Source organism: Ictidomys tridecemlineatus, chromosome 14 (assembly GCF_052094955.1).
Source record: "Ictidomys tridecemlineatus isolate mIctTri1 chromosome 14, mIctTri1.hap1, whole genome shotgun sequence".
In the NCBI taxonomy this organism is placed as follows: Eukaryota; Metazoa; Chordata; class Mammalia; order Rodentia; family Sciuridae; genus Ictidomys; species Ictidomys tridecemlineatus.
Genome location: NC_135490.1, coordinates 67,026,016 through 67,047,618, shown reverse-complemented (window position 1 = coordinate 67,047,618; position 21,603 = coordinate 67,026,016). Strand labels below are relative to the sequence as shown.

At 35.0% G+C, this 21,603-nt stretch overlaps 1 protein-coding gene across 3 annotated transcripts in view; it reads left to right on the top strand.

The window, feature by feature from the left end:
- The window catches only part of Slc20a2 (solute carrier family 20 member 2), a 101,487-nt gene that overhangs the window by 13,226 nt on the left and 66,658 nt on the right, over nucleotides 1–21,603 (top strand). Inside the window, exon 1 of one of the 3 annotated variants that reach the window (XM_005340303.5) lies at nucleotides 17,702–18,042. The exons of the other annotated variants lie outside the window; for them this stretch is intronic. The gene's annotated coding sequence lies outside the window, so the exon portion shown is untranslated. Of the gene's footprint in view, nucleotides 1–17,701; nucleotides 18,043–21,603 lie in introns of those variants that run through there. 3 annotated transcript variants of the gene reach the window in all.

Here is a 21,603-nt window from a genome sequence, read left to right as displayed (position 1 = left end):
TCTTAAGACAGTGACCTTACAGAAATCATCATGTCCTAGTTCTGCATTTTAGAAATAAGAAACTTACTAGATGAGATGTTTGGCCTGGAAGCTTTCAGAGAATCTGGATTTCTGCATAATTCTCAGTATTCCTTATTATATGGGTATGTTTTATATCCTATACAAGGAAGGATATACAAACTTTCTATGTTGGAAATTTTCAGACATATCCAAAGAAGACAAAATTGTATAATTAATTTCATATCCCTATCACCCAGCTTTATCATGATGATTTTGGCCAATCTTGTCAAAAACTCATATTCAGTTTCTACCACATATTATTTTGAAGCAAATATCAGATATTAAATCACTTCACTTATAAGTAATATATTCAGAATGGAAAATCTTCTCTCAAAGCATAACCGCATCTCATTACCACACCTAAAAATATTCCAATTCAAGGAGGATATTTAGTTACGAAAACTTCCAAAATTTATGTTTCCTATAGATTAGAATCTGACAGTAGTGGAAATACAGTTCCTTGGTATAATCCACCAGACAGAATGGCCTGGATTTTGCTTTGCTTAAAGTCTGATGTCTGAGGGTCTTTCCTAGAAGAAACAAATTAACCTCTTAGACAAGCCCTTCAGAAGTAGAGAGTTATAAAGAATATATAACAGATGTCTCCTAACTGTATGTATATGCTTTTTTCATCTTAACTCTTGTGAGTGAGGACGAAGTTCCAAGGACCTATGATGACAAGAATTATTTTTCAGATTTTTTCATGTTAACTGAAGCCATGGAGGGAGTACAGTGGTATGGCCATTCCACTCCAGATCCACCGTGGAAATATTTTTGAAGGCCAAGTTAAGATTCCTGCCTGCTATATCCTGAGTTGGGATTTTACAATGCTTCTAAGAAAACAACATATTGATGCATAACAGCATTTGCATTTGCTATTAAGAAGACTTAAGAGGAAGGAATATCCTTGATATCAGAGGTGATCCCAAGGGCAGACCAGGCAGCACTTACTCTCTTCAAGCAGCACATTAAGTGGATTACTAGATTGTCTACACCTTAAAAGGGTGATTAATTTTTCCCAGTGTCTTCAATATTGCCTTCTTGGGGTTTCACTTGATCTTTCAAATTAAATGAGATGCTATTTCTCTCTACAAAAACAGTTCTGTCTCAGAGGCTGTATAACCAGAGTAACAAACTTCTTAATAATCCATTGAATTTATCCTGGGATTGCCTCTGGTTTTTGACATGTTGTTAAAATATACAATGATTTAAATTGGAGATGGGGTGAAAAAGAGAAGTTTTGCTTTTTTCTGTGTGAGACTGAAACCAATCTTGTCTGCATGGTTTTATTTAAAATTGTTTTGCTGCAAATAGACATTTATTTTGCTTGCTGATATTATTTAGTACATGCAGATTCATGTTTTTAATCTGATTTAGACTCTTCTACCTTGCATTTGATAATTGTTGACTTTCCTTTGTCTTGCCATTTTCTTTCATCAGTAGGCTATGTTATAGTCAGTGAGTTTTATTTTCTTCCATTTGGAGTACTTTCTTTAAGTTATTTCAGATTTTTGGCTCACTTTTATCTACTCCCATTCAATTAACATCTTTTAAGAAGAGAAATCGTGTGTTAATTTTCTTCTTGTTTCTGAATGAAAGTTGAAAGAGTAATAAAAATAACCATTTTCAAATGCATCTCAGGTCAAGCATATTCAGGTATCCTAGGCTAAGGTACATTATGGATTTTAGATTCTTGGAAGATATAATTTAGCATAGTATGCTGTGAATATGGGTTTTTAAAGATTTAGCTCTATAGCATTTCACCTTCTTTCACTATTTTAAGGTTCTTTAAAAATTTCTTCTTGATGCAAAAATACCTTTTTCTTAAAATCTTTGCTTCAGAATTATTCTACTTTTCTTAAACTCTCTTGAAGTTTTCTCAAGAAAACTAGCTTTGTGACTGATTGAATTTCTTATCTTCTTTGTCCTTCAGTTTCCTCATCTGAAAAGTGAGGATATTAGCATCTACCTCATCTATTGTTTATTAAGTTGAATGAGATAAACTGTAGTACTGGGTACACAGTAAATACTCTGGAAATATTCCAGCCATCTTTTTTAACTTTTTGTTTTAAAATGATTACAGATTCACAGGAAGTTGCACAAATAGAGATCTTATGTCCCTTTTGCTTACCTCATCTGCCCCCAAAGTAGCAGAAGTATGAGATCGCAACAAGAAAATTGCCATTGGTTTAATCCACAAAACTTATTAGGATTTCACTACCTTATATACACTCATTCGTGTGTGTGTGTGTGTGTGTGTGTGTAGTTCTGTGCAGTTGATCATATATAGATTTGAGTAAACATCACCACAATCAAAACAATTGACTTACCACCACCTCAAGGCTTCCCCTTGCTATTCCTTTGTAGTTGTCCCTCATCCATCCACTGGTAACCACGAATTGGTTCTAGATTGCTATAATTCTGTCATTTTGAGAATATTATATAAATGAAATCATGCAGTATATGACCTTTGGAGGTTGGCTCTTTTCACTTAATATAATACCCTTAGAACCATACTAGTTGTGTGTGTCAATAGTCCTTGTTGCTGAGGAATATTCTCTGGTGGAGATGTACTGTAGTTTAACCATTTGCCCATTATGGGACATTTGGATTGTTTATATAGTTTGGGGCTGTTACAAATAAAGTTGCTGTGAACATTTGTGTGCCAGTTTTTGAGTAGACCTAAGTTTTCATTTTCCTCTGTATTGCTTAAGAATGCGTTCACTAGGTGAAAGTATTTTTTTAATGCATCAGTGTAGGTGTCTTTGAAAATATATGCTTATATAGTCAGCACTTTTAGATATATATAGACAATTATTTCTTAATGCTGACTGACCATTTTAAATAATATAAAATGCCCTTTGTTTTAAAATATTTTTTGTGTAAATTTGCAGTATGAGTCCGAAGTATAGAATCTTGTCTTATATGCTGTAATATTACATGTACTAAATAAATATTTCATTTTGTTAATGAATCCCTTTCAAATTTTGTTGACATTTTTCCTGTGGGGAATATTATTGTTCTCAGATACTAAATTTGAATGGGAAATATTTCAAGTTGTATTTTATTTTATCAATGTGATGATGAATATTTTACATACTTGTAAAGGTTAGCATGAAGAATTGGAATTCATTAATTGACTGATTGTCCAATAACATTGAAGTAATTGATTGAGCAATGTTGGCACTTTAGTTTTCTAACATGATATTTGGGGCCCTAAGATGTTTTATAAAATCATTGTCTCCCAGATTAATAATAGATTATATATTAGGGTAAGGCTACAAATATGCTTTTGATATATGAAGGACTCTTAATTGTATACCTATAACTTTGAGAAATTTTAAGTTTAGCATCAAAAGTTATCCTGGGGATAATATAAATTATGGATGGTGAACTGGCATTAACTTATTGGTAGATTTTAGCTTTCCCAAATGTATTTACTTGCCTTAAAATAACTGATGAAGGAAATGTTGTTTGTAAAAAGTTGGGAGAAGTTTGAAAAGTATTTAAAAACAAAACTGGTTCTTAACTTCAATTGCACATTTTTATCATCTAGCTAGCTTTTGAAACAGAGTGAGTACCTATACCAGAGCCAGTTCAATTATAATCTCTAGAAGTGGTGCTCAAGCATAGGTATTTTTAAAAAAGCTTCCAAGGTAATTCTGCTGTTCAGCCAAGATTGAAAACCACTGAATTAACAGGATTGGCTTCTATGCTCATATTTCTTTGCCCTAGTATTTTATACTATTGTGCTTATCTATCACCTCTGTATTGGATTAGGATAAGCTATATGTAGTTTTTATATTTGGCTCTGCTAAATTAATATTTTCCTGAAGGAAAAATCATGTAGGAAAAAAAATCACAGGTGAAGGTGAATGGTAGACATATTTAAACTATACGATAGTTTTTGTGTTTATTACAGAAGAGTATGTATGAGTAGAGTCCAAACAATGAAAAATTCAGACTCATTGCAATGTCAAGAAGGAAATTGAACTTGATCTATAACATAGAAAGGAAACTTTTTGGAAAATAAAGCATTTGGAAAACTTGAGTGGGGTCTGGGAGTGAAATCTAAGTATAGATAGATTTCTGTTGTCAGTTGCAATTAGTTTTTTAGCTTAAAAAAATCAGTATTTACCTATATCAAGTCTAAGTAGGCAAAGGTAAATGAAAACCCCCACCCATGTTCACAGCCTCGTATGGATTTCTTCCATACTTTTTTTTTGTACTATAGAAACATACATAATGACAAAGGCTATGAGTTTTGTTTTTTAATGTATATATACTATACATTATTCTGAAGTTTGTTTCTCATCCTTAATGTATCAGGTATTTCTTCAGGCCATAGATACAGATTTGACTCAATTTCAAAATATAAACAGGACTAAGGATATAACTCAGTGGTAGAGTGCTTACATAAGCATGATCAAGGCCTTGGGTTTGATCCCCAACATGGAAAAAATAAAATAAATTTGGTAGCCATTATTAATAAAATATGAATAGCCCCTTGATGTGGCTTTATAAAAAAATTTATTCAGCCAATTCCTTTTGCATGGACATTCAATGTTTCCCTTTTTGTTTTTTTTTTTTTAATTTGCCACTACAAACAATGGTGTAACACATATCTTATATATATATATATATATATATATATATATATATATATATATATATATATATATATAGCCTTAGGTACTCATGCTTTTATTTTTAAAGTATTGTAGTTCATAGTTTGTTTTTGGTCATATTTCTTAGTTTTGGGGTACCTTCTCTTTAGTGAAAATTAATGAGAATGTTGATTGATTTCTAGTTAATTGGTTCCTCTGGGTATTAAGTTGATCATCACATAGGAGAATCAAATATTTTAGAAATATTGGATACTAGTGAATCCTAGTGACCAAAATGGTTTTTGTAGTTCCTAGAATCCCTTTGAATAGCACTCCTTAAGAGGAGGCCACAGAAAAGGTTAGAAGTTGATAATGCATGTCTTAGTGTATTAAGCCAAGAGAACGTATACAGTCCTTTAAGTTCCCACAAATACATTCTAAACCACAGTGTCTTCTTTCTGTGAAGACTTGTATTGAAATAAGTGCGTCTGATTTCCAGATGACATAATTCTAGGAGAAATAGCTAATAATATAGGTAACAGACTTTAGATTCAGAATACTCTAAAAGATCATAATAATGTTAAAAATGAGCAAGATAAAATATACTAAGGATAAACCATTTGAAAGAGTAGAGAAATGTTTGGGGGTGACAGGCAATCTCAAATGCACAAGATGAAAAATAGGAGTTTATTTGATCATAGGCTTATATGAGCTATTTCTGATGTGGCTGCTAAAAATGGAGCAATCTTAGGTTTCATTAGTGCATGCCTAGATTACATTGAGTCTGTTTCCCTGTTGATTGTCTAGTTAGATTACATTTGATGAATTGTGTTTAAGTCTATGAACCACATTCTAGATGAGACACTGGCAAAGGAGGGAGATAAAGAATTAGTGATGTCTTGAGAAATGAAGCAACATGAAAAAAGATTGCGAAAGGAGTTTGGTTTTTGTACCTGAAGGACAAGAATGTAAAACAACAGTGGTGGCAACCTTTTAAGGTTGGAGAATAGGAAGACTAAAATGGTACATAGAACTTATGGGACACATAAATCATCAGTAAGTGTTTGAATCAATGAATTGAAATTACAAGGCAAAGGATTTTGACTTGATCTAAGACCATTGTAGTAAGTTCTTTCCAGCAATGGGATGGGATGCCCTGGAAGGTAATGACTCCTTACTCTTTAGAGTATTTCTAACCTGTGATGGATGACAGGGATAGGAGCTTTGGGAAGAATTCCACTCTAAGTAAAAGGTTGTTCAACAGGACTTTTAAAACTTTTTAAATTTTATTTCCTTATTTTTTATGCTAAATACTTTTTTAATTGGAATTTTATTTCTTTACTTTGAAGTACCTTAATTCTAAAACAGAAGAAAGTTCTGGAATGATATTGGAGTCTCTTTAAAAGTAGTTTTATATGGGGCTGTGGTTGTGGCTCAGCAGTAGAGCACTCATCTGGCATGTGTGAGGCCTTGGGTTCTATCCTCAGCCTCACATAAAAATAAATAAAAGAAAGGTATTGTGTCCAACTACAACTAAAAATAGATAGATAGATAGATAAGTAGTTTTATAGAAGGAATTCTACTGATTCAAAGTCTACATAACTGTCAGTACAGGTATTTCAAAGGTGCTAAAAATTGAAATACTTTAAGTTTTTATCTGAACCTGCAGTGTGTATCGCTATTCAACCTGAAGCAGCTAGTCTGGATTTATAGTATGGTATGGTTTTAAGATTTCATTTTTGTTACTTTGAAGAGAAGAAAACCCACAATCTTTTAAGCTAAAAGAATGAGTAAAAAAGGAAATTTCACCATTGAGAAATAGTGTCCCACAGAGGCTTTTGGAAAGACAGGCATACTATCACCATTAGACCAATTGTTTTAGATCGTGACATGGATAATAATAATACTATGAAATTTATATCATGCTTTATCATTTATATAGGTTTGCATACTTGTAAATAAAGTGCATCTCTAGCATTTGTGTAGGTTGGGACTGAAATCTCTCCTTTTATCTTTCAAATAATTGAAACAAATCCTTTAGGTTATAGAAATGGGTAAATATTATAAAAACTTTTTTATATGAAACTTTAAAAAAAAACAAAACGCTATCTTTAGCTAGTAATCTTGGAACAGGTTGGAGGCTACAGCCACTTAGGACACCATGGTTAGAGGTATAGGTTAGAGGTTAAGATGGGTTGGAGGATTCCAATCCAGCTTTCTTACTTAGTGGTGCGCCATGGGATACTGATCGCCCATGTCTGGCCTTCACTTGTAAAGGAGAGATAACCATAGCATTTAGCATAGCACCTGACCACAGATCAGACTCCATAAACTATCTATTAATGTATATTCTGCTCTCGCCTCTTCATTTCTTTTCTACCTCATTTAACAGATCTTGTAATCTCTTTGTCTCATATCCTTTTTTTTTTTTTTTTTTCTGTACCTGGGGATTGAACCAAGGGGCACTTTACCATTGAGCTTTGAGACAGAGTCTTGCTAAGTGTCTTAGGGCCTCGATAAGTTGTTGAGGCTAGCCTTGGACCTGCAATCCTTCTTTCTGCTTCAGCCTCCCGAGTTGCTAGGACTACAGGTGTGTGCCACCATGCCAGGTTTTGAACCATCTTAAACACAGCATGTCTAAAACTAAATTGTTATATTCCTGACCCCCACCTTTTATCCCAAACCTTCTCCTTCTTTATCCTCCTGTCTCCTCTATTTTAGGTACATTCATCAGAGGAAGTAGGGAAAGAGGTTAACATCTCTTGTTGTGCTCTAGAGTTACAACTGTATGGGATTAAATTCCTGCTCCACCACTTATCTCCATGGGACTTTGGAAAAGCTAATTAACATCTAAAAATCTATTTCCTCAACTATGAAATAGATATGAGAGCAATCTGTCTTATAGAATTGGGAAAAATTAAGCAACTCAGTACCTTAAGTGTTCAGTGTTTCAGATGGCCCCTGACAACTATAATGTCATTCCTAATTCCTCTTCTTTCTCCTCAGTCAAGTCATCAGTGCTATTGGTTCTGCTTCAGAAGTCTCGGCTTCCTCTTTGTCATCAGCGCTTTTGCACCAGGGTTTCTTAAGCTTAATCCATTACTGAAAGTGGTTCAGAGTGTCCTGAAATTGAATGTACATTTCTTGAGATATATGCATTTCTCCTATGGTAAAGGCTTTTAGCCTTTACCATTGACAGTCACACAAGTCAGTAACCCATAGGTTAATAATTACTGGTTAAGACTCCTCTCTTGCCTGATTTTGTTGCCTGTAAATGAATACCTTCCTTCCCAGTGTGTCTATCTCTCATCTGCTCTTCACATGGCTACCCAGTTAACTTAATTTTTCATACTATCCTGTGTATATAATTTTATTGACCCTTGTTGCCTGCAGTGATGGTTCTTACCCCTGACCACATATTAGAATTACATGGTAAGTTTTAAAAAATACTGATGCCCCAGTCCCATGCCAGACCAATTAACAAGTAACAGGCATGAGTATTTTGCTTTAAACTTTCCAGAAGATTTTAATGTGTATCCAGAGCTGAGAGCCTCAGGGCCACAGGCAATGGACTAAGCACACATGGACCTTATTGATGTCTCATCAGTCTGTTCTTTTGTAGCCTAATCTCCCTCTTCTCCCACTCATATCCCATCTGCTGTTCCAGAACATGCTGTGTTGTTTCCTACCTCTTGGCCTTTACCTGTTGTGATTGCTCTTCCTAGAATGCCTTTCATCTTTTTTCTACCTGGGCATTTCCATGGCAATAACTCCCCTACCCCACCCTCCAGCTCCAAAGACAATTTATTCCTTACCTAAATTTTCAATATAGGATTTGCTGTCTTATAATTATTTATAGGTCTGTTTTCCAGAGCACACTGAACTCTTCAGAGATAGGATCCCATTCATTGCATTTCCCTCATGCTTCGTACCAGGCAAAGCAGCTCTCCGAAAGCCTAACAGAAAGTGAGAGTAAACTAACAGTAGCCTGCTCAGGGAATCAGGAGCTCTATGGGGCTGGGGAATATAAGTATATACGCAACAATAGCTGTAGTTAGGAAGGCTCCACAGTTTTGCCTTCTTCTATTGCTTTTTCATACTTCTGTAGAAAGGAAAGATAAAAGTATATGAAGTTTATCATCTAGGACTAGGAAAGTCAGGAACAGCTTTTAAAATGCCCCCAAACATTGATGTTAATTGAATATTATGGCATAAAGTCACATCATATTTATCTTTTGAAGCCCAGAGATTTCTGAATGAGAGATGGGGAACCAGCCATTAGGATGGTGGCAGCTGTTTATTTAGCCCAGTGGATTATCCCAATTTAGTTACTGATCTAAAGATACCCTTATATGGACAGTTCTCTAGATTATATGTTTCTAATTTTGGTCTTACCCCTAGCCTTTGTATTGTAGCTGCTGTCTAATCCTTTTCTTGGTTATTTTTAATACTTTTCTTTCTCCACATGTCTCAGAATTGTCCAATACATTATAAAGAATTGTAACTTTAATGTGATTTATTCTTCCTGTTTTTAAAGTGCCCAGTGTTAATTTAAGTTAAAGGTGGTTTTGAGGGAGATTGCTTTATTTAGAAAATGATCTCAGAGATTCTTTTGAATATTGTTTTGGGGATGTTTGGATTGTTTATTTGTCCTCCCCCGCCAAAATACTTTCCACTATAAAATTGGTATAATCAACAGTAAATACTAGTCCTATGATTTGGGCATCTATGTCCCCAGTATGCTGCATATGAACAAGTAGAATACTCAAACTAGTTGCCTATTCCTTTAATAATCATGAATAAGAATGACAAGAGTTTTCTATTTCAAAATCAAAATATTGGTTGGAATTTATAACTTACCCTTTCACATTTTTACCTTATTTAAAAAGAATGTTTTATTCTGTTTAAAAGCCTTTTAAAAGACTCTGGTTCTATCAATAGCTCCTTTTTTCAATATGGTTTTCATGAAAGGTTCTCAGTTGGGAAAATAAAGAAGGATACTTTCCAGTTGGAAGTTTTTTTTAAAAAAGAACAATTTTAAAAAAGAACAATTTTGGGTAAATATGAATCAAAAAAAACTGGGAAATACACCCTCTTCTGGCAATTTGAGAGAGAATATAATATCAAGGAAATGAAGAAATCAACTCTTACAATGAAAGCATTAAGGTCTAAAATGGATAATCATCTATCACTTCACAAACTACAGTCAGCCAAGGATACCCCTGGATTGTTTGTCCACTAACTGTTTGTGAACTAGTTCCTATAAAAAGGATTGTTTGTCCACTACCTGTTTGTGAACAAATTCCTATGTGAAGGATCTGATCTCTGGTGTTTCTGAGAAGGGCCTGTTGGATTATTATAATTTTTAGACTGTTATAGTTCTTAAAGCTGAGTTGTTGATGCTTCTGTGTTTGTAGTGTTGCTTATTGCTGCTGCTTTGAAAAAATGAGCAATCACTGTACTTTTTAAAAATGCAATACTTTGTGCTTAAGTATTTAATCATGTACATTTATCAAGATACCTAGTCTATGTCTTCCTGTTGAAACCAGCTACCTGCTGGATTCTTATAGCTAAGTACAGTTAGAATCTCATAGATATTTCATTTCTAATTTGAAGTTAATTTTGGAGAGGAGGTATGGGGGACCAGGGATTGAACTCAGGGGCACTCAACCACTGAGCCACATCCCCAGGCCTATTTTGTATTTTATTTAGAGACAAGGTCTCACTGAGTTGCTTAGTGCCTCGCTTTTGCTGAGGCTGGCTTTGAACTCTTGTCTCAGCCTCCCAAGCCACTAGGATTATAGATGTGTGCCACCATGCCCGGCTTGAAGTTAATTTTTAACTGCTCTTTCTAAAAGTGATTACTTCTCAGCTTATCCAATTGGAAATAGATCATATGTATTCACAGCACAACTATTTATTAAAAATCAGAAAATCTTGATTTCCCAAATATCTCAGTAAATTGATACTACTACACGATTGGGCATCTACTCTTCATACAAATCTTATAAATATTCAGGGACTTGGTAGGAGAATAGCAGCACCATTAGAATATATGTCTGAAATTCTAGTAGTAAAACTTGTGACTTTGGGTTGTTCTTATGTGGACCCTTTCAGTCTTACCCTGTAAATTTCATTCCACTAAAAATAAGATGGCAAGGGAACCTAAAATTACAGAACCCCAAATTAGGTTCTCTGATTACTACCTACAAGTGGTTTGACCAGGACTTTCCCTTCATTGTTACTTTATCTAGCATATATGTATATGTGTATGTGTGTGTGTCTTGAATATTTACACACATGTATATATATAATTTTTTAAATATGTTGTCAAGTTCTGTTTTGTGTAATTGATGTGTGCTCTTTTTTGCAACAGTCATTGGAGGTAGTATTCTTATCCTGAATTTACAGTTGGGCAGGGGGAATTTTGTCAAATAACTTCCTGTGGTCTTGACGCTGATAAATGGTGGAGGTGGCATTTGATTGAACTCATCAATACAGCTCTGTTAAAGCACCCTCTTAGAGCCTTCTTTTTCTGGGAAAGTAAGGTAGGCCATACTAAAAAAAAAAAAAAAGCTGTAGACTCCATACTCATTGGATACTTCATAGCCTAGATTTGGAGAAATCGAATAACTTTATCAGTAATTAAAACAACTATTAATTGATGGAACTAAAATCTGAATCCAAGTTATTCCTCAGACACACATTGTAGCTTTCCTTTCTCTGTCTTTGCTTGTGATATTGCTTTTGTATATTGTTCTTTCCACTCCTTTTGCTGTTGAAAGCCTGTCAGTACATAGAAAGCTCATTTCGGTTGTCATTTTCACCAAGTTGTCTTTCTTGATGAACACAAGTGGAAACTTCTTTTCTTACCTTCCTAATGGAATGAATTTTTGTCCTTGGAGATGCTTACTCATTACTCCTTTACATGATAAAGTTTATGTATACTATCCTGTCTCATCAGATTATAGGACTTTTGAAGGCAGAACAGTCATTTATTATAACATTTTCTGCTAGTCATGGGCATCTTGCCATTCATACAAATCTTGCAAGTGTTTGGGAGTTTCATAGTAGCAGGAATCAACTGTTTAACAAATGTTTGTTAGTGCAAATGTTAGTGCAAAATTTCCCACTAGTATTCTAATATACTTTTAAAAAATTAACTGTGTTAAAACAAATATTCAAACAAAACAGTGATAATGCTTCCTTTACTTTCACAGTCTTGTTATCAATTACTTCATAAAATTATGCTGAATTAGATATTTACATTCTTTTTCAATATAGGCATAGTTTATTTTTTCCAAATATTTTCAGTCTGCTGTTGGTTGATCCACAGATGTGGAACCCTCAGACATAGAATGCCTACTACATATATGAGTGTACATATATGCATTTTTTTGTTTTAATTATAATTTTTATTTACTTTCCAGTTTCATCCAATAAAGCTTATTTCTTTTTTTTTAGTTTTATTTTATTTTTTTAAATACATGACAGTGGAATGCATTACAGTTCTTATTACACATATAGAGTACAATTTTTCATATCTTTGTATATAGAGTATGTTCATGCCAATTTATGCCTTTATACATGTACTTTGGGTTTTTTTGCATTACAATTCTTATTACACATATATACCACAATTTTTCATAATCTGTTTATATATAAAGTATGTTGACACCCAATTTGAGTCTTCATACATGTACTTTGGATAATGATGTCTATCACATTCCACCTCCCTTGCTAACATTTTTTAAAGAAACATCTTGAGTTTGCTACTACTTACATCATTTTTTTAATTTGCAGAAAATTACATGCTTTAGAAAAAGTTGTATTCTTTTTAGTGTTCTCTGTTCATGTGTATATAAATTGATACTCTGTTTAGGGTTCAGAAAAACTGAATAGCTATGGCTTATACCAATGTAATCATTTTGAAAGCTAGGGTGGAAAAATGATTCTTTATTGTATAGATTTTTTTAGCTTCCTAAAACCTTACCTTTTTTTCAAATATTTTTATTTGTTCTTTTTAGTTATATATGACAATAGAGTGTATTTTGACATAGCATACATATATGGAGTATAACTTCTCATTCTTGTGGTTGTACATGATGTGGAGTTTACACTGGTCATGTATTCATATATAAACATGGGAAAGTTACATCTGATTCATTCTACTGTCTGCATATATACGTGTGTTAGTGAGCTTTTGCTGCTGAACAAACCACCTAATACAAATGTCTTACACACACACACATTTCTTTTGTCTCACAATTTTGAGTCACCTAGGAGGTTATGATTTGAACTAACCTGGCTGATCTTTGCAGTGAAATGGCAGCTTGGTAAGGGGTTCTGTGTTTTAGGATGGCCTCACTCACATATCTGGCAGTTGGCAGGTCTATGGGTATATGGGTCTTTGCTCCATAAGGTCTTGTCCTCAGTAGGCTAGTCAGGGCTGCTTCGTATAGTAGCCTCAGGGTTTCAAAGAGCAGCAAGAGAGGGCAAGTCCCAGAGAGACAGAACTTTTCAAGGTTTTGGGTTAAGTTTGCTGTTGTCCTGCTGGCCATGCCCAGAGTCATTGGGGAAGAGACTGCCTAAGGCTAATGATACAGGGATGTTGGAGTAGATAGGGGGTCATTACTGCAACAATCTACCGAGATATGCAATTTGCTTTATTATTTGGTCAGTGTCCTAAATTCTGATTCAGCCTCAGGCTAGGGTTGGAGGCAATATAATAGAAAAACTGTCTGTGATAGTTACAGGGTTTTAAGAGTGTTTACAGATCCCAGTGTTCCCTGAAATACTTAGTATTCATTTGGATACTTTTATTTTCTGAAGTTTTGAACAACAAGAGCAGGGAGCCTTTAATATTCTTTCGGTAAATATCCCAAAATTGATCTTCAGTAAATACTACACTGATGATAGAAGTAGTATAATCATAATAGCTACAACCATTTACTCAGAGTACCTGGATGCTAGTGCTGTGCATCATCTCATTGAATTGTCGTGCCTTTTTTACAGATAAGGAAACAGACACACAGACATTAGTAAGGTTCTTGAGATTGCAGGGCTGGTAGGTGGTGCATTAGATTTTGAACCCAGGTCTTTCTGACTGTATGCCTACCATCCAAAGGATTTCTTCCCTAATTAGGTTGATATGTGTTTTTTTTTTCTTAAGCATTCATATGTTGAAGACTTCTAGTATTTTGTATCATCCTATGAAAAAACTGAGAACCATGGTAAAATCTGAATTTTTTCCATACCCTATCACTTTCAGTAGCTGGACCAAGTCATCAGATTTAACATAGAGATGATAGAATGGAAACCTTACTTCTATTTCCAGATATGGTTTAGATATTTTGGAATACTAATCCCTCTTTGATCTATGACTCTTTTAAAAATTTCTAAAATAAAATATAGAATCTCAAGTAATTCCAGAACACATATATAAAATTTCATCAGAAAATAACCTTCATTCAAAAAATGGATCACGTCCCTCTTGTGTGACCTTCACTCTCTGCAATAACACACTGCATATAAACTGTATATTTATACTTCCCAAAACGTTGTTTGCTGGGGTAAGTCAGTTCCTCTTACTAACATATGAACTCCTTCAACATAAAGACTTTTCTTTCATTTCTGTCCCCAGCATATAGCATAGTAACGAGAACATACCATATTGTTACGTGATTTTATAATTGAATTTCATACTTAATAGGGAATTTTTTTTCTTTTTCCCTTCTTTAGGTTTACTTATCTTCATTTCTGTCTAAATGGTCTTTCCCCCACTTTCTATCTCAATTCTTCAATTTTCTTCTGCCACCATCTACTGCCAGACTAGCCTCATGGCTCTTTACTGTTTTGGGTGACAGACTCTTTTTTGATAAAGCCATAAAGAAAGTTATCTCTACAGAAAACAGATACTTCACAAAAACAGAACATTTTATGTTTTATTTCAGAGGTTAAGAATGCAAACCCTTTAGACTCTGAATCCTTCAGGACAAAACTAGATTTTTCTCATCCTTGTGTCTCCCCATATCGTATTTTCTGTTTACTAGTGCATGTGAGTTAGCACATGCCCACATATCTGTGCATGTTAATATATGTTGTAAAAAACTGTTGTTAGATGTTTCTAATACTATTTTCTGATACTCTGGAAGTACATGTAATTACTGAGCACTTGAAATACGAATCATTCAAATTTAGATGCCCTAATTGTAAAATGCACACTAGGTTTCACAAACTAGTATAAACTAAAGATATATGATATAAATAGTTTTAAAATCATTGCATGTTGAAATAATAGTCCAAAAAACTATGGACATACTGAGTTAAATAAGATAATAAGATATATTACTAAAATTAATTTCATCTTTCCTTTTTTTGAGAGACAGGGAGAGATTGAATTTTTTTGTAGATGGACACAACACAATCCCTTTATTTTTATGTGGTGCTGAGAATCGAACCCGGGTCCCACCCATGCTACGCAAGCTCTCTACTGCTGAGCCACAGTCCCAACCCGCTCCTTTTTATATATATATATATATGTACCAGGGATTGAATCCGGGGTGCTTCATTGAGCCACATCCCAAGCCTTTTATTATTATTATTATTATTATTATTATTATTATTTTGAGACAGAGTCTCACTAAATTGCTTAGGACCTCTTTAAGTTGATGAGGCTTGCTTTGAACTTGTGATCTTCCTGCCTCAGCCTCCTGAGCTCCACATACCTATAATCACTCTTTTTTAAAGTGACAATTAGAAATGTTAGAATTGTATATGTTATTGCACTTGAAGGTTTCTATCTAGGTTAATTCATTAGTATGGATTCATAAAAGTGGTAGTTTAAAATTTTTCATAAATCTACTTCATTAAAGATTCCATAGATCACCAATCTCCATTTGGATGGTGCTACCTATCCCTCCACTCCCATATCAAAAATTCTGAGAACAAATGATTTACAGACTTTTCTCTACTGTCATAAGTATACCTAGGAAAAAAATGCAGTTGTATTAAGTTATTTTCAGTAATGAAAAGGAAACAGCAAAGTGACTAATGTAAATTGAAGGATACACTATTTTCTTTGGAATGTTTTGGTTCTTGAATTTTGGAACAGGTGTGGTTGCTGTTGAAGGAAACAGCAGAGTCACACTCAGCCTATTTGACCTATGAGAAGCTGGAAAATTGCTCTGTGTCTTCTGCCTTCAGTATTATGGATATAGAATCCAACATACATCAAATTGTTCTTCAGTGCAAAATCTGTCGCAGGGAAGAAGTAATGTTTTGGCTTGAAGACTACTTGGGCATAATAGAGTTAGACTTATTATGTCAAAAATGCCTCACAAGCCAAGTATTGTGGCATTTACGTCTAATCCTAACTACTCAAGAGGCTAAATTAGGGCGATTGCAAGTTTGAGGCCAGCCTGGGCAATGTAGTGAGAGACCCTGTCTTTAAAAAAAGTGGGGGGCAGGCAAGAGGGGCTGGGGATGTAGCTCAGTGGTAAAGCACCCTTGGGTTCAATCTCCTGTGCTGCAAAGGGGAGTGAGGGGAGAAAAGCCTCACAATACCCTCTTTTAGCTTTAAGAATTCCAGAGTAAGTTTGCTGTGGATTACTGAGAATAATTATATTAACTCAAGGTCAGCCAGTCAAAAAGAAGTTAGTGCTGACTTCTTTCCTATTAGCACAATGGAAATGCCCACTTTCAGGGACTTGCAACTTGGAATGGCATGGAGTGCACACCACCATCTTGTGGAGATGGGGTAGGTGCCAGCTGCAGCAGCCTGAGTTTGGTCAGGGGGTGGAAAGTCAGACTAGCAGCCAACAGTTTTTGTAAACAACAGGAAGGAGATTATACTATCAAGTACCAGTTTATGCCAACGAAAATCAACCCGTTCGCTACTTTTGGCATGCATGCCACAGATGGACAATGCTTCGTGTTTTAAGGGTCCATGTACAGGAAACTGCCAGTAGTAAGAATCAAGGAATGATTTTTTAATCTCTGTAGCTCAGACCTGGGATTTGGGAGTTGAGTAAAATAAACTCCTAAGTGTAAACTAACATGACATTTTTAAATTAGGAAAACAGCTCCAAAAAGTCTGTAGGATTATAGCTAAATAGTTAATATGGAAGAAATGTCATAGAGGGTTTAGAAGAGGGATGGAATAATCCAGTGTTGATTCAAGTCATTGAATTACTTTATATCTGTTTTTAAAAGGATGGGGAGTGACATCTCGAAGAGCTGTTTGGAGATTTGATTGATGTTTGAAAGTGCTTTAATATCTTTTGTGAAGTATCCAATAAGAGTAAAATGTGTCATCAGAAGTTAATTGTCTAAAGCAAACTTACCAGAATCATCTTGAATAGATGCTAAGCGGTTCTGTCTTTGTTCTAAGTTGTACTTAATAGGGCATTTGTATTTTTTAAAGGATACCATATTCTAATTTTCTTTTAAGTGTCAGCTGTATTCTTGGGGTTGTTAATTGTTTCTTGAGCTTTAATATGCTTTGAAGATGTTTGGTCACCTATAGAGGACAGTTTTTCCAGTTGCAGCCAGCCGAGCAGTTAAATGTACTTCAAAATGCTTCTTGCCAAGGACAATGTCTTTTGCAAATATTTGAGATGTTTGTTCTCAGTTGTGATTTATTAGTGAACCTGTGTCCTCATAGCAACTCCTTGGGAGGTACAGAAGACAGAGCCAGAAAGCATGTGGATGCAATTAGTTCATTAACTATTCAGAAAAAGCTTTTATTGAAGGGTACTCAATTGATAGGCTTATTGGTATGTGTATTTGATGCCTACTTAATTCACATAGTACCCCCATTTAAATCATGCTGTTTAAATAATCTGACCGAATGTCCTTTTAATCTGCTTTTCCTTGTGAAAGAGCATGCAGTACTGCCACCTTGTTGCCAAAGTTTTGTCTGATTTGAATGTACATAAAAATCAAGTGATTGCCTGTTGCAGAAAAGAGCTTACTCTTTCTCTTTGTCAGTACTTGCAAAACCAACTTAAAAGAAGTTAGTATTATTGGACTGAATTCAATAATTAGCATAATCACGATGCTATGTATTGTTCACGAGGGCACGCCCCTTGGCCAAATTTCCCATTAAGAGGACACCGATGTTGTCCTAGTGAATAAATCCCGGCACACATGATGCAAATCAGCGTGTTCCTGCCTGCTGCTCGGCTGCAGTTAATTTTAGCCAGAGTTTGTTCTATGAGTTGTAAAACTGTTTACCCAAGTAGAAGTTAGTAAACTGAAATGTGACTTCTCGGCCTAATGTGATAGGATATCTATTTTAGACTTCAGATTGTGTTTATGATCCGGAGAGCAAACTTCTGAAGAATTGTGGTTCAGATTTCCTTTGAAACTACTTGTAAGTACTGAGTGAATTTTTAAGAGTTCTCTTTGTTCTTTGCGCCTCAAATCTTCCTAATGTGACTATCATAGAAATTTTTAACTCTTGGGAAAACTGGAAACTTTGGGATTGGTACTTTAGGACCATGTAAGATGGTGGCAAAAGCTTTTTCTTTAAATGTGTACTGAAGAAAGAAACCTGCATTATTCAGTTTCCCAAGAGAAATTATTTTATTCTTATTTTTATTTTTGCAATAGCAACCTGTAGATTATTACTTATTTTATCTGTTAAAATGTTTGATTAGTTGAAATGGTTCCTGTAAATACAGAAACATTATATTATGTCACATTTAGCTTTATTTTCTATGGTAACCTAACTCTTGGGTGAAAAATGTTCAAAGCAAATTCCTGTTGTACCCGGCTCTACAAGTTTATACTGCAAAAATAATGGGAACATCAAATGTAATTTTGTTAAATGTATAGATGATTAGCTTTTTAAAAAAAAAGATTTTGTGCTTAAAAATAGGCCCATATGCTCCTAAACGGAAGCATTTTTTAAAAAATTAAATTATGAGAAAGATGTTAGAGAGTAATTTGAAGCATCCTCTATTTGATTGAATTAGTTATCAAAATTATCCAGAGGCCTTGAAAGTCTCTTCCCTTAAGTGTCTTTAATCTAACAGGTTATTACCAACTTAATTTTGGGCTGAGGAAAACTAATGACTTTAGTATTGAACATTTTAAAGTAAATCAGAATCACCTTGCTTGTTTTGAAGTGTGTTTGCATTCAGAGTAGACTGACTTCATGTCAAAACAGCTTGCTTATGACACACAACTAGGCAAAAATTCTTTTATCAATTAATATATAAATTACATCAGCTCAAGAATATTGATTTTAATAAAACAATTAGTCTTCCAGATCTTCATTTGTGAGCAAGGAGGAAGGCAAACCCTCAGTACTGTGGATGCCATTTTTCTATTTTGCAAAAAACTTCATTTAAAACTTCTTTGTTATTATGTGTTGTCTGATTTTTAAATACAAATGACATAAGGTGTCAACAATGAAAGGAAATGTTTCATGGGTACATTTAGTAGGAAAAGAATGTAAGAAAGGAAAATAGAACTGAATTCCTAGGCTATTTTTAGAAACAAACTTTTTTTAATCATAGTTTTTTATTGAGCAGAAGAATAATTTATAGTCTAGATTAATTATAACAGAAAAGTCTCTCATGTCATCTTCAGCAGAAAATGGGATTCTGTTCCAGTATATTCTTCAGAATATGTACATTATTCAAAGAATGTAACAGTTCTTGTTCTTTTCATTGTTAGTTAAGGTGCCATCAGAATCTCCAGGGGGTGTTTTTCAGGGTATGTTGTAGTTGTATGTTAGTTTTCAAGATAAAATTCATTTGTTGTATTTTTTTTGGCTTGCCAAAAAGAAAAGCTGATTAGATTTTGTCCATTTTTTTACGTTTATATTGATTTCTATAAGTTTATATTGATTTTAGTGAAACGTGTATTTTAGGTTGAGTTGTTAAAATGCTCATAAACACTTCCAGAGTGTGTGTTTTGAAGATTTATGTGCTGTGAGAGAGTGATCAGGTGCATGAAAGAGGAGATAGTATTAATTATGTAAGTGGCAGTATCAGAATCGCCTGTGTTTGCTGGTTCTAGAATTCTCTTCACTACTTATTCTTTGCACCCAATAAGGTGATACTGGTTGTGGTTCCCTCATATGAGTGGAGGCTCAGACTGGTTATGACCTTGTGACAGATTACAGTTCAGCCAGTACAGTCACAAAACGGGGTCCACATGTCCAGAAACACACGCGGTCTTGCGATCTGTAGAAAGAGCCTAGGAGCCCTCAGTTTGGGCCATGTGCTATGCACACCCACCCATACCTTATGTTGCTGTCATTCCCACTGCAGGTGATGTGCACATCTGTCCTCAGTCCTGTTTGAGCTGCAGTCACTGTCCTCTCACCCTAGTGCTTTACCTCTTTACATGCTTAGAGACCCAGAGGCTTTGACAGATTGCTGCTGATTGCAACTGATTTATTTTACTGTTACTTTATTCTTAGAGCATAGCTTTCTGCTCTGAAGCTTTGAGGAAGTTTTCGGGGAAGCAGAAAGGACTCTTCTCTGGGTCTCCTTCGTCCCCATGAGGTTTTGTTTTCATTTTTTGGCTGTGATGGCGATGGAGCCCAAGGCCTTGCAGATGCTAGGCTACACTCACAACCCCCACATAAAGTTTTTTAATAAGTAACTTGTCTGCATGGCTGTATAGGGACTATATTATATAACAGACTGCCTTTTGGTTTGCAACCAAATGCTCAGTGATTACATCCCTAGAATATTCTTTTTCAAAAGGAAATTTGGTAGCAAGAGACTGTGTTATAATCATTTTCAACTGTGTTATCTAAAATGAAAGAAAGAGTGAGTGAGCAGAGGGGATGCCTCCAGCTTTGCCTTGTTGGACACAAGTATATGGTAATAGGATCTGCCTCTTGGGAGGAATGCTCATTTCTCCAGGAACTACTGGCACTGCTGTTGTTATTTAGCATGTATTAAGCACCCCCAGAGCACATACAATTCACAAAGAGACCATAGTTCCTACTCTCAAAAAAATGCATGTGCTAAAATTTGGCAGTATACAGAAACTGGGCCCTCTGACATACAATAAATAAACTGGCAAAACAAAAAATATGAAAAGGAAGAAAAGGGAAATAAGATGGGATGAGGTGAGTTGAGGGTAATTTAGCTTTCAGTTCATTGGGCTTTTAACAAATGGGATTGGGACAGGCTCTTGTTCCCCCTGGAGTGATACCTCTCTTCCCCTTTCAGTAGCTGTGGAAGCGATGGAAATAAGTGAAAACACTCACCCCAGAAGCTTGCCCACGGCTCTAGTTTTCTTATCAGTTCTGCAGAGGAGATTGAGCAGTGTTATTTATATCTGAAACTCGGTATGTGGTGGGGTGAGTTTGATAGAAAGTCCAATAAATATGAAAAGCAGCTTTCTCCTAAAGTGATATTGAGTTAGAAATCTGAATTTGAGTTGCAGATTCTCTCTTCCCTCCTAAACTGCTTTGTAGTTGAACAAATTACTTAACCTTGCACTGGTTTAAAATGTCGAGTCAACTGTGAAATTAGTTAGAGAAGAGCTTTAAGCTTCTCAGAAGACAGGTATCATGAGGGTCTATGAAGCATTACTGCAGCTTATAAAGGAATCAGAAGAACATGACTCAGAGGAAGAGCTAATAAGGCAAGCTTGGGTATTGGAGATTAATAAATATGCATATACTGTATGAATCCATGAATCACTCCTTTCTTTATACCAGCCTTAGCCAGTCCCTGACTAAGATTCTGCGTCAGGTTCATGGCTCCACAGCTGAAAGAAGCTTGGAGAAGCCTCAACAAAGAATCTCAAAAAAAAAAAAAAAATGATTAAAGGGTTGGAAAATGATGCCTATAATAAGAGGTTAGAGAACTTCTATTATTTAGCCTGGAGGGGAAAAAACTGACTGGTGGACTCTTGAATTGTTACTCAAGTGTATGCCTCAGTACAAAGAATGAGGCCAACT